The sequence below is a fragment of the Capra hircus genome, chromosome 12, assembly GCF_001704415.2.
Source record: "Capra hircus breed San Clemente chromosome 12, ASM170441v1, whole genome shotgun sequence".
NCBI classification, from domain to species: domain Eukaryota; kingdom Metazoa; phylum Chordata; class Mammalia; order Artiodactyla; family Bovidae; genus Capra; species Capra hircus.
In genome coordinates, this window is record NC_030819.1 from 53,518,677 (window position 1) to 53,531,306 (window position 12,630).

Consider the following 12,630-nt stretch of genomic DNA (forward strand, 5'->3'; position numbering starts at 1 on the left):
CCCTCTTGACTCCTAGGCAAACTGGGAGTGCACACACACTTTTAATTTCTTCCTGTAATCACAAGAGTTTTCCCACTGCCAGGTACCAGGCTCTTTCAGAATTAGAATATCAGGTGGAGTGACGTCCGTGTTCCAAGTGCTATGACAAGGCTGGCTTCTGATTCCCTGTAATCACCTCAACTGAGGAAGTTTTGAGTCCCTGGATGAATCTTAAAAGGGACTGTTTCATGCGCATCCATGATAAGTCACTTCAGTCATATCTGACTCTTTGCGACCCCATGAACAATAGCCTACCAGGCTCCTCTGTCCATGGAATTCTACAAGCAAGAATACTGGAGTGGGTTGCCATGCCCCACTCCAGGGCATCTTCCCAACCTAGGGGTTGAATCTGCATCTCTTATTCTCCCACTTTAGCAGGAGGGTTCCTTACTACTAAGCTCCACCTGGGAACCCCCAGTGTTCCATGGGTTTGTTGCAAATAGGAAATCAGCACTTCCTGGAATGAAGAGTCAGCTTCCCTCCCCGAAATTTGTAAAGTCGTACATCACAGGCAGCACACGTGCTAAGTGGACCCAGTGCAACAGAAGCTCAGGGGTCAGAAGGCAACCTCTAGAGCCCGGGGGTGGAGAGGACACAAGGCTGTGCCTCCACCCCATGCCCAGCCTGCACCCCCAGCCAGCCCTCCAGGACGTGCTGCCACCTGGTGGGAACAGTGCAGGACGATCCGAGGACCGGCCAGCTTCCAGACAGTCCTCCGGGAGACTTATGGATACCCTTCCTACGTGAGTTGAAAGGGTTGCCATAATAAAAGGCCATAGACTGCATGACCTGAGTGATTAAAGTGTACTTCTCGCAGCTCTGGAAGCTCAAAGTGCACAAGCAAGGTACCAGCAGATGAGGATTCTTCAGAAGCCTCTCTCCTTGGCGCCCAGCCAGCCACCTTCTCACTGTGTCCTCATGTGGTCCTTGCTCTTGGACACGCATCCCTGGGGTCTCTCTGTGGGTTCTGACCCCACCAGTCGCAGTGGATTAAGGCCCACCCTGGAGGCCTCATTTTAATTTAATTGCCTCTTTAAATGTATCTCCAAATACAGTTGAATTCTAGGGTACTGGGCGGTGGGGCAGACAGTTTAGCTCGTACAATTTCCAAAGATTCTTGCCAAGGAGTTCGCTACCAACCAAGGTGCTCATTCTCTGAGTCAGGTGCTTTTTTGTTGTTTGTTTTGGGGGTTTTGCTTGTTTGTTTCACCTTTTGGCCTCATGGAGTGGCATGTGGGAATCTCAGTTTCCTGGCTGGAGATAGAACCTGTGACCCCTGCAGTGAAGCTGGGAGTTCCAACCGCTGGACCACCAGGTTAAGTCCATCAAGCGTGTTTTAAGAGAACACTCTGACCCAAAGAATAGTGACTTCCCTCTCCAACCCCCATGTACCCAGGCACACTAAGCACTCCTCTCTGAGGGCCTATCACATTGCCCTCTCTAAGATGAAGCTTGGCTTACTTGTCTTTGGTGCCCTGGTTACTACCACAGCTAGAGGCATCCTAAGGAATTGATTCCAGACACACCTTGTTGCAGACCAAGAGCCACCTGAAAGCAAGGAAAACTGGGCAGTGAGGAAGAAGCAGCAGAGGGTACTAAGAGGGAGTCAGAGAGGGTGGACAATTTCCTCATGCTTCTAGTGACTCCTGGGGCAGCAGCATATGCCTCTGGGTTATACCAGGATGCAGGGCAATTTCCAACTGGAAGATGTGTAAGGAAGACAATGAAAACGCCTGCTTTTTCACAATTTTATCAGATTCATATAGAATTCAAAATTCTCAAGGCAGTGTGTGTGTGTGTGTGTGTGTGCACGCACACGTGCACAAGTATGTGTGTTTGACAAGAAAAGGATAGGAACACACACTTTTACATTTCATGGAAAGCCAACAGTAGCCATGCTCTGGACGTACCTAACTATCAGCCTTGGGACATAAAGTTGTCCACATCAGCGCCTTAGAAGCAAATCTTAAAGACATGGCCAATAGGAGGCGAAACCTGCTAAATAGGCAGTGGTGGTTGTCTGAGGTGTGAGGTCCAATGGAACAGCTGAAGAGGATTGAAGATGGGAAGAGGGGTTGGCTGGCCACTCTCTGAACTGAAACTCCACCTTTTAGTCCAAACCAGACATTTTCATGTGGGGAAGCTTGTCTTCAGGGTTCTCTAGTCTCTACTTTTCCTTTCACTTTAAGCATACTCTCCCAGTCTCCCCTTTAAAGACTGTTATGGATTTGTGTCCCCCAAATACATGCTGATGTCCTAACCCCTGATACCTGAGGATGTGACACTATTAGGAAACAAAGTCTTTGCAGATGTAACCAAGTTAAGATGAGATCATCAGGGCAGAACATAATCCAACATGGCTTGTGTCCTTACAAGAGGAAAATGTCATGTAAAGACAGTACCATGTGGTGATGGAGAGAACTGGAGGTGTCTACAAGCCAGTGCACACCAAGGATTGGTTACCAAGAGAAACTAACAAGAGGCAAAACAGGATTCCACCCAGAACTTCAGGTGGAGCACAGTCCTGCTGACTCTTCAGTCTTAGACTTCTAGCCTCCAGAACTGTAAGAGAATACGTTCCTGTAGTTTTGAGCTACCTAGTTTGTTGTAGGGTGTGGATGTCTTTGGGCGGCACTTTTCAGCCTATCGTCATGGCCTCACACTTCCCAAAGCATAACTCGATACTCCATCCAAAGGTCTTATTTCTAATGTGTAAAATAGGCCCCTCTAATGCACAAGAGTGCATTCTTTACCATGATTTAACAGGAAATGCCTGAAAACCCAACCATGACCCCTAAAAAGTCTAGTATTTGCTCCCACAGCTCTTCATGAAACAATGGTAGCTGTCTGGCAAATTGCCCTCTGTCTAACCATTTTACATTTCCCTGAGGAGTCTTCTCACATACACCCAATTGATTAACTTCATTTCCTCTAACATAGAAATTAGCGAAAGGAATACATTATAGGAATATTATTGAGCTTTGTGCCAGGAAAGAAGGCTTCCCAGGTGGCTCAGTTCAGTTCAGTTCAGTCGCTCAGTCGTGTCCGACTCTCTGCGACCCCATGAATCACAGCACACCAGGCCTCCCTGTCCATCACCAACTTCTGGAGTTCACTCAGACTCACGTCCATCGAGTCCGTGATGCCATCCAGCCATCTCATCCTCTGTCGTCCCCTTCTCCTCCTGCCCCCAATCCCTCCCAGCATCAGAGTCTTTTCCAATGAGTCAACTCTTCTCATGAGGTGGCCAAAGTACTGGAGTTTCAGCTTTAGCATCATTCCTTCCAAAGAAATCCCAGGGCTGATCTCCTTCAGAATGGACTGGTTAGATCTCCTTGCAGTCCAAGGGACTCTCAAGAGTCTTCTCCAATACCACAGTTCAAAAGCATCAATTCTTCGGCACTCAGCTTTCTTCACAGTCCAACTCTCACATCCATACATGACCACTGGAAAAACCATAGCCTTGACTAGACAGACCTTTGTTGGCAAAGTAATGTCTCTGCTTTTCAACATGCTATCTAGGTTGGTCATAACTTTTCTTCCAAGGAGTAAGCGTCTTTTAATTTCATGGCTCAGGGGTAAAGAATCTGCCTGCCAATACAGGAGACCAGGGTTCAATCCCTGAGTTGAGAAGATCCCCTGGAGGAGGAAATGGCAACCCACTCCAGTATTCTTGCCTGGGGAAATCCCAAGAACAGAAGAGTATGGCAGGCTACAGTCCACAGGGTCACAAAGACTCAACTACAACTGAGTACACATGCTCAGTGCTGCTGGGAAAGTGGTACTGGGAAAGACATATGGTCTGAAGAAGAAATGTTTTTGAAATGCATAGCTTCAAAGAACAGAGCAAATCTCATAAACGACTGACCTCTGTAAGTAAAGCTTCTATGAGATGCCCAACCAGCCTCCTAGGGGAGATAATATCTGGGTCCCTTCAGCTTCACCAGCAACTACAACTACAATTTCCTTCATGTGAATGGTGACCCAGTGGACCATAGAAAGTTTGAGTCCTGTGAGTTTTGTGATTGCCTTCTGTGATCATGTGTATTTTGATTTCAGATGTTATTCATATTTAAGAAATTCAGGAAGCCGGATTCTGCCATAGGTCAAGTTGCAAAACATGCACAGGAAATGCCAATACTGTGAGCCACTGCACGTTTACGACCCATGTAGGACAGAAAGGTCATAGATATCCTCTGAAGTGATTTATTTCCTAAATTAAAAGAACAAAAAAAATAGAAAAGGCATCTAAAAGGTGCTTCTTGGTGCCCGCTAACTGCTGTGACTAAGAAGAGCAGAGAGACTGGAGGTCAAATGCCTTGCTTCACATTTCAGCCAGCACTTTGCACAGGGAACCAGTCAATATCCTGTGATAAATCACAATGGAAAAGAATTTTTTAAAAGGATATATATATATATATACACACACACACACATATACATATTAACAGAATCACTTTGCTGTTTAGCGGAAATTAACGATTGTAAATTAGCTGTACTTCAATTTTTAAAATCTTAAAAAAAAAAATCGCAGCCAGCAGTGCAGCTCCCTGGCCTGTGACCTTGGGCAAAGGAGTCACTCTCACAGATGAAGAGCAAGGGCCTTGAGAGGTTAAGATATTAAACCAGGAATGTGACGCTTTTAGATGCCAAGCGCTCTCCTCAGCACTCTTAAAATAATTCCTGAATATTCATTCGACCCACACGTGGACTAGACCGTCCTTCACTCGATTCCAACGTGGACACTGAAGACTGAGATGGAGTGTCATGTGAGCGGTGAGCTGTCTCCACAGGAAGCAAGGCCATCCCTAGGGTCCCCAGTCCAACTCCCAGCATCAGCGGCCGCGGGGACCGGGAGCGCGGGCGGCTTCCCGCGCGGGGGTGGGGGTTAGGGGAGGGCCCGGGGACACAGGGACACAGCCTGCGGGCCGCGCCCTTTTCCTGTCACCGTTTTCTTCAGGCGCACCGGCCACGTGTCCGACGCTGTTCCTTCACGGCCCGCTCGAGGCAGGGTCACAACAGAGGAAGCTAAGGCCGGCTCCGCTTCCCCCGTGCGTCCTGTACGCTCCTCCGCGGCTCTGCGGCCGTTGCTCCGGCAGCCTCCCGCACCCCGAGCTCCTCGGGATGAGCTGTTTGTCACGCGAGAGCAGTAGCCCCAGAAGCTTGACACAGCGCCGCGCGTCAGCCCTGCGCCTGCGCCTGCGCAGTCGGCGCCAGGGGGGCCTCTGCGGCGCGCCCTCTGCTGGCACCTAGGGGCACCGCCCAGCTGCCAGGAGCTCCAAGGAACGAGACCAGGTGGCTCCAGGAGCAGGTCCCAGCATCATCACCCAGCACCTAGTGTGGTTCCGTCCTTTCACCCAGACAGGGCCACAACCCCAGGAGGGAAGAGCCACGTCGCGGTGCCCGCCTGGGGCTAGAGGAGGCCCAGCCAGGGCGCAGAACTAGATGATCAACTGATCATCTAGTTAAGAGTGTCCTCTGAATCTCTCCATAGTAATGACACCTTTTTTCCATATATAACTAATCAGTATGCTACTGTTAGATAACATGCAACTCGATATGCCACAGGACCCGAGTATAGTTCCAAAAAAGAATTCCTTTGGTGACCTTGAATAGGGAAAGTGATGGGGACATTGGGTGGGGATGTAGTCTTTAACAAAGGAATTCTGAGAGATGTATTCCCTTCGGAGACTGTGGTTGGACCATGGGCTGCCCGCATAATCTTCCTGCCTGACATGTGGCCTGCAAGTGAAGTAGAGAAATTACAAGGTACAGTGAAAGAAGCTTCTATCGGGCGTGAGAATCTCACGGTTGGTGGAATATCTAAAGCAATTCTACCTTGTCTTTCTCCTCTCCTTTCCCTACCCTACCTAGGCATTTGGGGGCATTTGTGTATATTTACTAGTGTTTGTTATTTGGGAATCAGGGTGAGGGATCAGGACACTTACATGCTTATGATCATTCATCTCTTTGCCTATAACCCTAACAGACTGCAATTTGAAGACACAGGCAGCTTAAACAGATTCTAAAACATATTAGTTTTTGCAGAAGTAGAAATGAGAAAGTAAAATTGAATATGTTGAACAAGTAGTTTAAAAAACCTTGGAGAAATAAAAAATGGTGACTGAATTATTTATCTACAAAACTGGAAATTGTAAACAATTAGTGAACAATTTCTCTTTTGATTTACATGTTTCAGCCCTGTATCTCACAGTCCTGTATCTGACTTTGCTGGAAATTCATACATAGGTCTTTAATATATTCCTCAGACTATATGATTACTCTTCCCCGTTTCACCTGCTCCAAAAAGGCATTTAAAAATTTGTACAAATACTGAACTATGTAAGTCCAAAAGACATGCTATTTTATAGAAATCTGCTTTTACTCTAGAAGTCCTGAAGGCTTAAAATACATATATATTTATGTATAAATATAAATTTCATATAATATACATGCATATATGTAAAAGTAAAGAATATCTCACCATCAAAACTACAATAATATGGGAATTAAATGATTTTTTAAATGATATACTGGGTTAAGTGCCAAGGAGAATAAAGTTCCGAAAGATCAGCTAAAGTTCTTCCGAGGACGTGGCCTTTAATCTGAAAGGAGGAGGGGTCTTTGGGGAAACAATGCAGAAGTGTGACGTGTCATCTGGACGGAGATTTCTCCCCCTAAAGAACTGCACACGGTCCGCGTACCTGGAGCCTGCGCGGAGGAAGTGAGGCCGGGTGGACTTGGACCGGTCCACTGCGGACAGGTCACGCAGAGGCTGCAACCTGTGTAAGGGTTTTAGATTGCATCCAAAAATGCAGTAGGGGAGCCAGTCACAGGTTTTAATCAAGGGCAGAAATTCAAGTTGATTTAGGGAAGCTTCCATTTCCCTTTTTCATGCCCTTGGATGTCTACAGCAGGTCCAAGAGTCAGGCCATTACACACTGCAGAATGAGATTTCAAAACAAACAAGCGGGGCGGGGAGGGCGGGGAAGCAAGCCATCAAGACACTTCTGGAAATCTTACGGCCGGAACCTGAGCAGCTTTGAACCGCTAAAGCTCCAGCAAGTTGTTCAGAGCGCCTTTTAGACCCGCGTATCCGAGCGCGAGCGGGCGCGCGCACGCCCAGCGCCGCAGATGCTGACGAGGCCGCGCCTGGGGCTTGCGCTCTTCAGCCGGCTTCCCTCGGGCGGGTTTCGGTGGCCTGCGGGCTGTACGGATCGACCCGCCACCCTCGCGCAGGGGCTTCCCGGGGACCTCGCCAAGTCCGAAGTTCGCGGGCGACAGTGATCGGACCACAGCCCGAGGACGGCTGGTCCCGCCGCCGTGGGCTCCCCGGGGCCAGGCTGCGATGTGCGAGCCAGTCGTCGGACTGGAAGCCCGCGGGAGACGCACGGGATGGGGAAAGGCCTGGAAAACCGAGCCGGCCCTAGGAGGGGTGAACGTTAGGTGGTCAGGCCTATAACCTTGGGGATCGCAGAAGAGAATTCTCAGGGTGCCTGGGATGTTGGTGTGAACATCAGCTCTGGTGTGCGAGAAATACCGCACCTCTTAATTTTCTGCATCTCACTTTATGACTCCTCTGAGCCACGTGCAACCCACCCTTCCCTGTCCCCTCCTGATGGACTGGGTAAAAAATTAAAGTTACACTGTATTTTTTTGAGGGGGGGTCGGGCTCCCCTTCCCAGGGATTAAGCCAAGTTCTGGAAGCAGTGATTTTTGTGGGTAAACGCATGGTTAAGTAACTTACCTGAGGTCCCATTACCAAAAGTGGCCCTCAGGATCCAAACCCAGACCACTCAGATTCCAGAGGCCATGCTCTCAACCAACATGCTAGATCCCTCTCTGAAATGTTCAGCTTCAGCCATATCTGACACCAGCTTGGGACCACAGTGCCCTGAATTACAAGCCCACTGGACTGGGAATCAAAAAATAGGACTGGCAGTCAGCAGGTAGCCTAAAGCAAGACTTCAGTTTCCCCCTGGAAGAAATGGATAGCCGATTCACTTTGCTGTACCATAGAAACTAACCCAACGGTTGTGAAGCAACTATATGCCAATAAAAATTAAGAAAAGAAACAAGGTTAATGTCCAAGGTCTACAAATTCTAGGGAGCGTATCTGGTCATTGGCAGGCCAGCATGTAACCCACCCTAAGGATGGTGCAGTGGCTCCAAAGTGAAGTGGCCTCATCACCACTAATGGGAAACTGGATTCTGTAAGAATAAATGGTTGGTGGACAAGGTGAGAATGGTGAGAATGGTGAGAAATGCTGATGATTAGGGCATTTGCCACCTCCACCCCCCACAGCCAACCCCCACCCCACCTCCCATCATACAGACTCCACACTTCCTGGTTGAAGAACTAAGGTCCCACATGCTGTGTGGGGTGGCAAATTTAAAAAAAAAAAAATGGAGAAGATAAATAAATTTAAACCTCCTCACTTTTGTAATAGTTTTCCTGGTTCTAATCCAATCCCTCCTCTACCAGGGTAGCATTATGGAACCTTAGATCTGGAAAAAAAGCCTTAAAGGTCATCGTATTAGTTTTCCACCAAATTTGATGGATTGAAACACATTACTTGATTATCTTACAGTTCTATGCATTTAGAATTCCAACAGGAGTAAAAAAATTCAACGCATGTCAAAAAATCAGAAAGCAGGGCTGTGGTTGTTTCTGGGGGCTCTTGCTGGGTTGGTGGGGTCTTTCTTGCCTTTCTTACTTCTTTGGAGGCTAACTTTATTACTTGGTTTGTGACCCCTCATTCTCCTTCTTCAAAACCAGCAATGTTGCCTCTTCTGACCCTTCTTTACATCATCCTCTGATTCTGACCTCAGTGGGGAAAGCTTTTCTGATTTTAAGGACATGGGGTTAGACTGAACACCCTCAACCCCCTGCCAATAATCCAGGATCATCTCCCTACTTTAAAGTCCTTATCTTAATCATATCTATGAAGTCCCTTTTGCCACATCAGGTAGCATCCACAGGTTCTAGGGATTCAGTTCAGTTCAGTTTAGTCGCTCAGTCATGTCTGACTCTGCGACCCCATGGACTGCAGCATGCCAGGCCTCCCTGTCGATCATCAATTCCCAGAGCCTACTCAAACTCACCAATTGCATTGATGATGCCATCCAACCATCTCATCCTCTCTCATCCCCTTCTCCTCCTGTCTTCAAACAGGGTCTTTTCCAAAGAGTCAGTTCTTTGCATCAGATGGCCAAAGTATTGGAGATTCAACTTCAGCATCAGTCCTTCCAATGAATATTCAGGACTGATTTCCTTCAGGATTGACTGGCTGGATCTCCCTGAAGTCCAAGAGACTCTCAAGAGTCTTCTCCAACACCACAGTTCAAAAACATTGCTTCTTCCATGCTCAGCTTTCTTTATAGTCCAACTCTCACATCCATATATGACTACTGGAAAAACCATAGCTTTGGCTGGACTGACCTTTGTTGACAAAGTAATGTCTCTGATTTTTAATAAACTGTCCAGGTTGGTCATAGCCTTTCTTCCAAGGATCAAGCGTCTTTTAATTTCATGGCTGCAGTCACCATCTGCAGTGATTTTGGAGCCACCCAAAAATAAAGTCTCTCACTGTTTCCATTGTTTTCCCGTCTATTTGCCATGAAATGATGGGACCAGATGCCATGATCTTCGTTGTCTGAATGTTGAGTTTTAAGCCACTTTTTCACTCTCCTCTTTCACTTTCATCAAGAGGCTCTTTAGTTCTTCTTTGCTTTCTGCCATAAGGGTGGTGACATCTGCATATCTGAGGTTATTGATATTTCTCCTGGCAAGAGAAATATTGATTTGATTCCAGCTTGTGCTTCATCCAGCTTGGCATTTCTCGTAATGTACTCTGCATGTAAGTTAAATAAGCAGGGTGACAATGTACAGCCTTGACGTACTCCTTTCCTGATTTGGAACCAGTGTGTTGTTCCATGTCATGTTCTAATGTTCCTTCTTGACCTGCATACAGATTTCTCAGGAGGCAGGTCAGGTGGTCTGGTATTCCCATCTCTTTCAGAATTTTCCACAGTTTGTTGTGATCCACACAGTCAAAGGCTTTGACATGGTCAATAAAGCAGAAGTAGATGTTTTTCTGGAACTTTCTTCCTTTTTCGATGATCCAGCAGATGGCAATTTGATCTCTGGTTCCTCTGCCTTTTCTAAATCCAGCTTGAACATCTGGAAGTTCACATACTGTTGAAACCTCGCTTGGAGACGTTTGAGCATTACTTTGCTAGCTTGTGAGATGAGTGCAATTGTGCGGTAGTTTGAACATTCTTTGGCACTGCCTTTCTAGGGATTAGGACATGAGTATCTGCTGGGGAGGGTTGTTATTCTGCCTACTTTCTGCAAGAAGGAATCCCCTGACACATGCTGTTTTGAGTACTTTCACTGACAGCAGGGAGGTTAATACTTTATGAGGCCGCCGAGGGTCATGTTCAACTCTAATCACCTCTAATCTTCAAGTGATGACCAACTCTAAATGTCAGAAGATGAGTATGTTCGGTGCCAGCAGTTCCCATGCACAGGTCTTTGCTTTCAGAAATGCAGAAGAAAACCCAGTCTGGTATCCCCACTTACATACGTCCACATGACATTCTTGAAATATTTGAAGACAGCTAGAAGATTTTGCTGTTATTCCTTAGTCGAACAAACTGAGAACCTATTATATGTGGGTTCTATTCTAGGCTTCAGAGACGGGGAAATTTATCATCCAAGGTCCTTAACCTCATAACACGTTACTTCTGGTGAAGAAAACAGGTGGATGATCCAACAAACAGTATTAGCATTGCCTTGAGTACCACCAGATCAAGGGTACCAAAAAAATTCTTGAAAGAATGGATTTTTAAATTGTATTTATTTTTGGCTGCGCTGCCTGCGGCACATGGGCTTTCTCTAGCTGCGTTGAACCGGGTGTACTGTCTAGTTGAGCAGGCTTCTCATTGCAGTGGCTTCTCTTGTTGCAGAGTATGGGCTCTAGGGCAAGTGGGCTCAGTAGTTGAGGTGCACCGGCTTAGCTGCCCCTCAGCATGTGGGATCCTCCCTGACCAGGTATCAAACCAGTGTCCCCAGCATTGGCAGGCAGATTCCTAAAATCTGGACCACCAGGGAAGTCTGAAAGAATGTTTTTGTTTTGTTTTGTTTTTAATCATGTAAATAACAATCATAGAAAGAAGTTAGAAACTTTGTACATATGTTTCATATTTCAGGGTTGTTTTTTGCTTTGGATTTTAATGGGGGTAACATCAGACCCTTCTCACTCCCACAGTCCTCTGAAAATCTTACTCTAGCCCTGAGGGAGAGAAGATTTTAGTAAGAGAGAATAGTTTCAATTAGAGTAAGCCAAGATGATTTCCCGGAAAAAGTTGAGACTTCCAAGATGAGTAGATTTAGATAAACAAAGGCTAGAGGGGAAGCCATGCTGTAAACTTCTGCTGACGCCATGGCAGCCAGAGAAGACAGGACTTGGGCAGATAATCCTTTCAGTTTGGGCTGTGGGTCAAGTATATTCAGAGCATTTTACTGCGAGTTTTTAAATAGAAGTCTTCTCAAAGGCACTGAGAAGACTAGGAATTCTGTGGCGACAGGGTAGCACAACACCTCCCTCTCTGCAAAGAGTCTGTGAAACAAGAAAGAACCATCTCTACAGGCTACAAACTCTAGAGCTAAACACTCTTTGTGTGTTAGTTGCTCAATCATGTCCAATTCTTTGCAATCTTATGGACTGTAGCCTGCCAGGCTCCTCTGTCCATGGGATTTTCCAAGCAGAATACTGGAGTGGCTTACCATTCCCTTCTCCAGGGGATCTTCCCGACTCAGGTCTCCTGCATTGCAGGGGGATTCCTTACCTTCTGAGCCACAGAGAAGCTCAAACACCCTTTAGGTGATTGAGTTTATCTGAGTCTCCCGCTGAGCTCCAGGCACTGGCAACCTGTACAATCTGGGAGATGCTCTGGAGGGTGAAGTTCATCAGGTCGTTTTTTCTTAGTCACTTAACTTCTACCCTCTTCCCTGTGGTCAAAAAATATGCTCGCCATGTGCATTCTGGAAAGTATAATTTGCATTCAGACTGTATACTGCTGCTTCTGAAATATAGATGAACTGAAATATTATAAATAAACGTAACTGATTTTCACTCCAATTTCCTGACAGAAAATGAAAATTTGGTTGTTGTTTTTTTCTTTTCAGCTCAGTTTTCTAGAGGCTCTGCAGCTGACACCATAACATTGAATGTTCACTGGTAGACTGAAATATCTGTTGACTTCACCTCTTCATTGCTTAAAAATTGATGCATTTTATAATTAACATTTGAGGTGTCCCCTTCAGCTTTCTTATTTGAATGCTTTGTTGCAAAATAATCGTTTGTTGTTGTTGTTGTTTTGTTTTAGGCATATTTGCCTTTAAGACTCAGAACAATTCTGACTTATTTGACTCTAGGTCAACTTCAGCCATATTTCCAAAGACTTTCTAAATGATTGCTGGAAGTGTTTCTGGCATTGTTTTGGTTGGAACCAAGTTTGTATCCTGTGAGGACAATCTCATTCTCAGTGATTCTTATTTTTAAATTTTGTTTGGTTCCTAAGGGG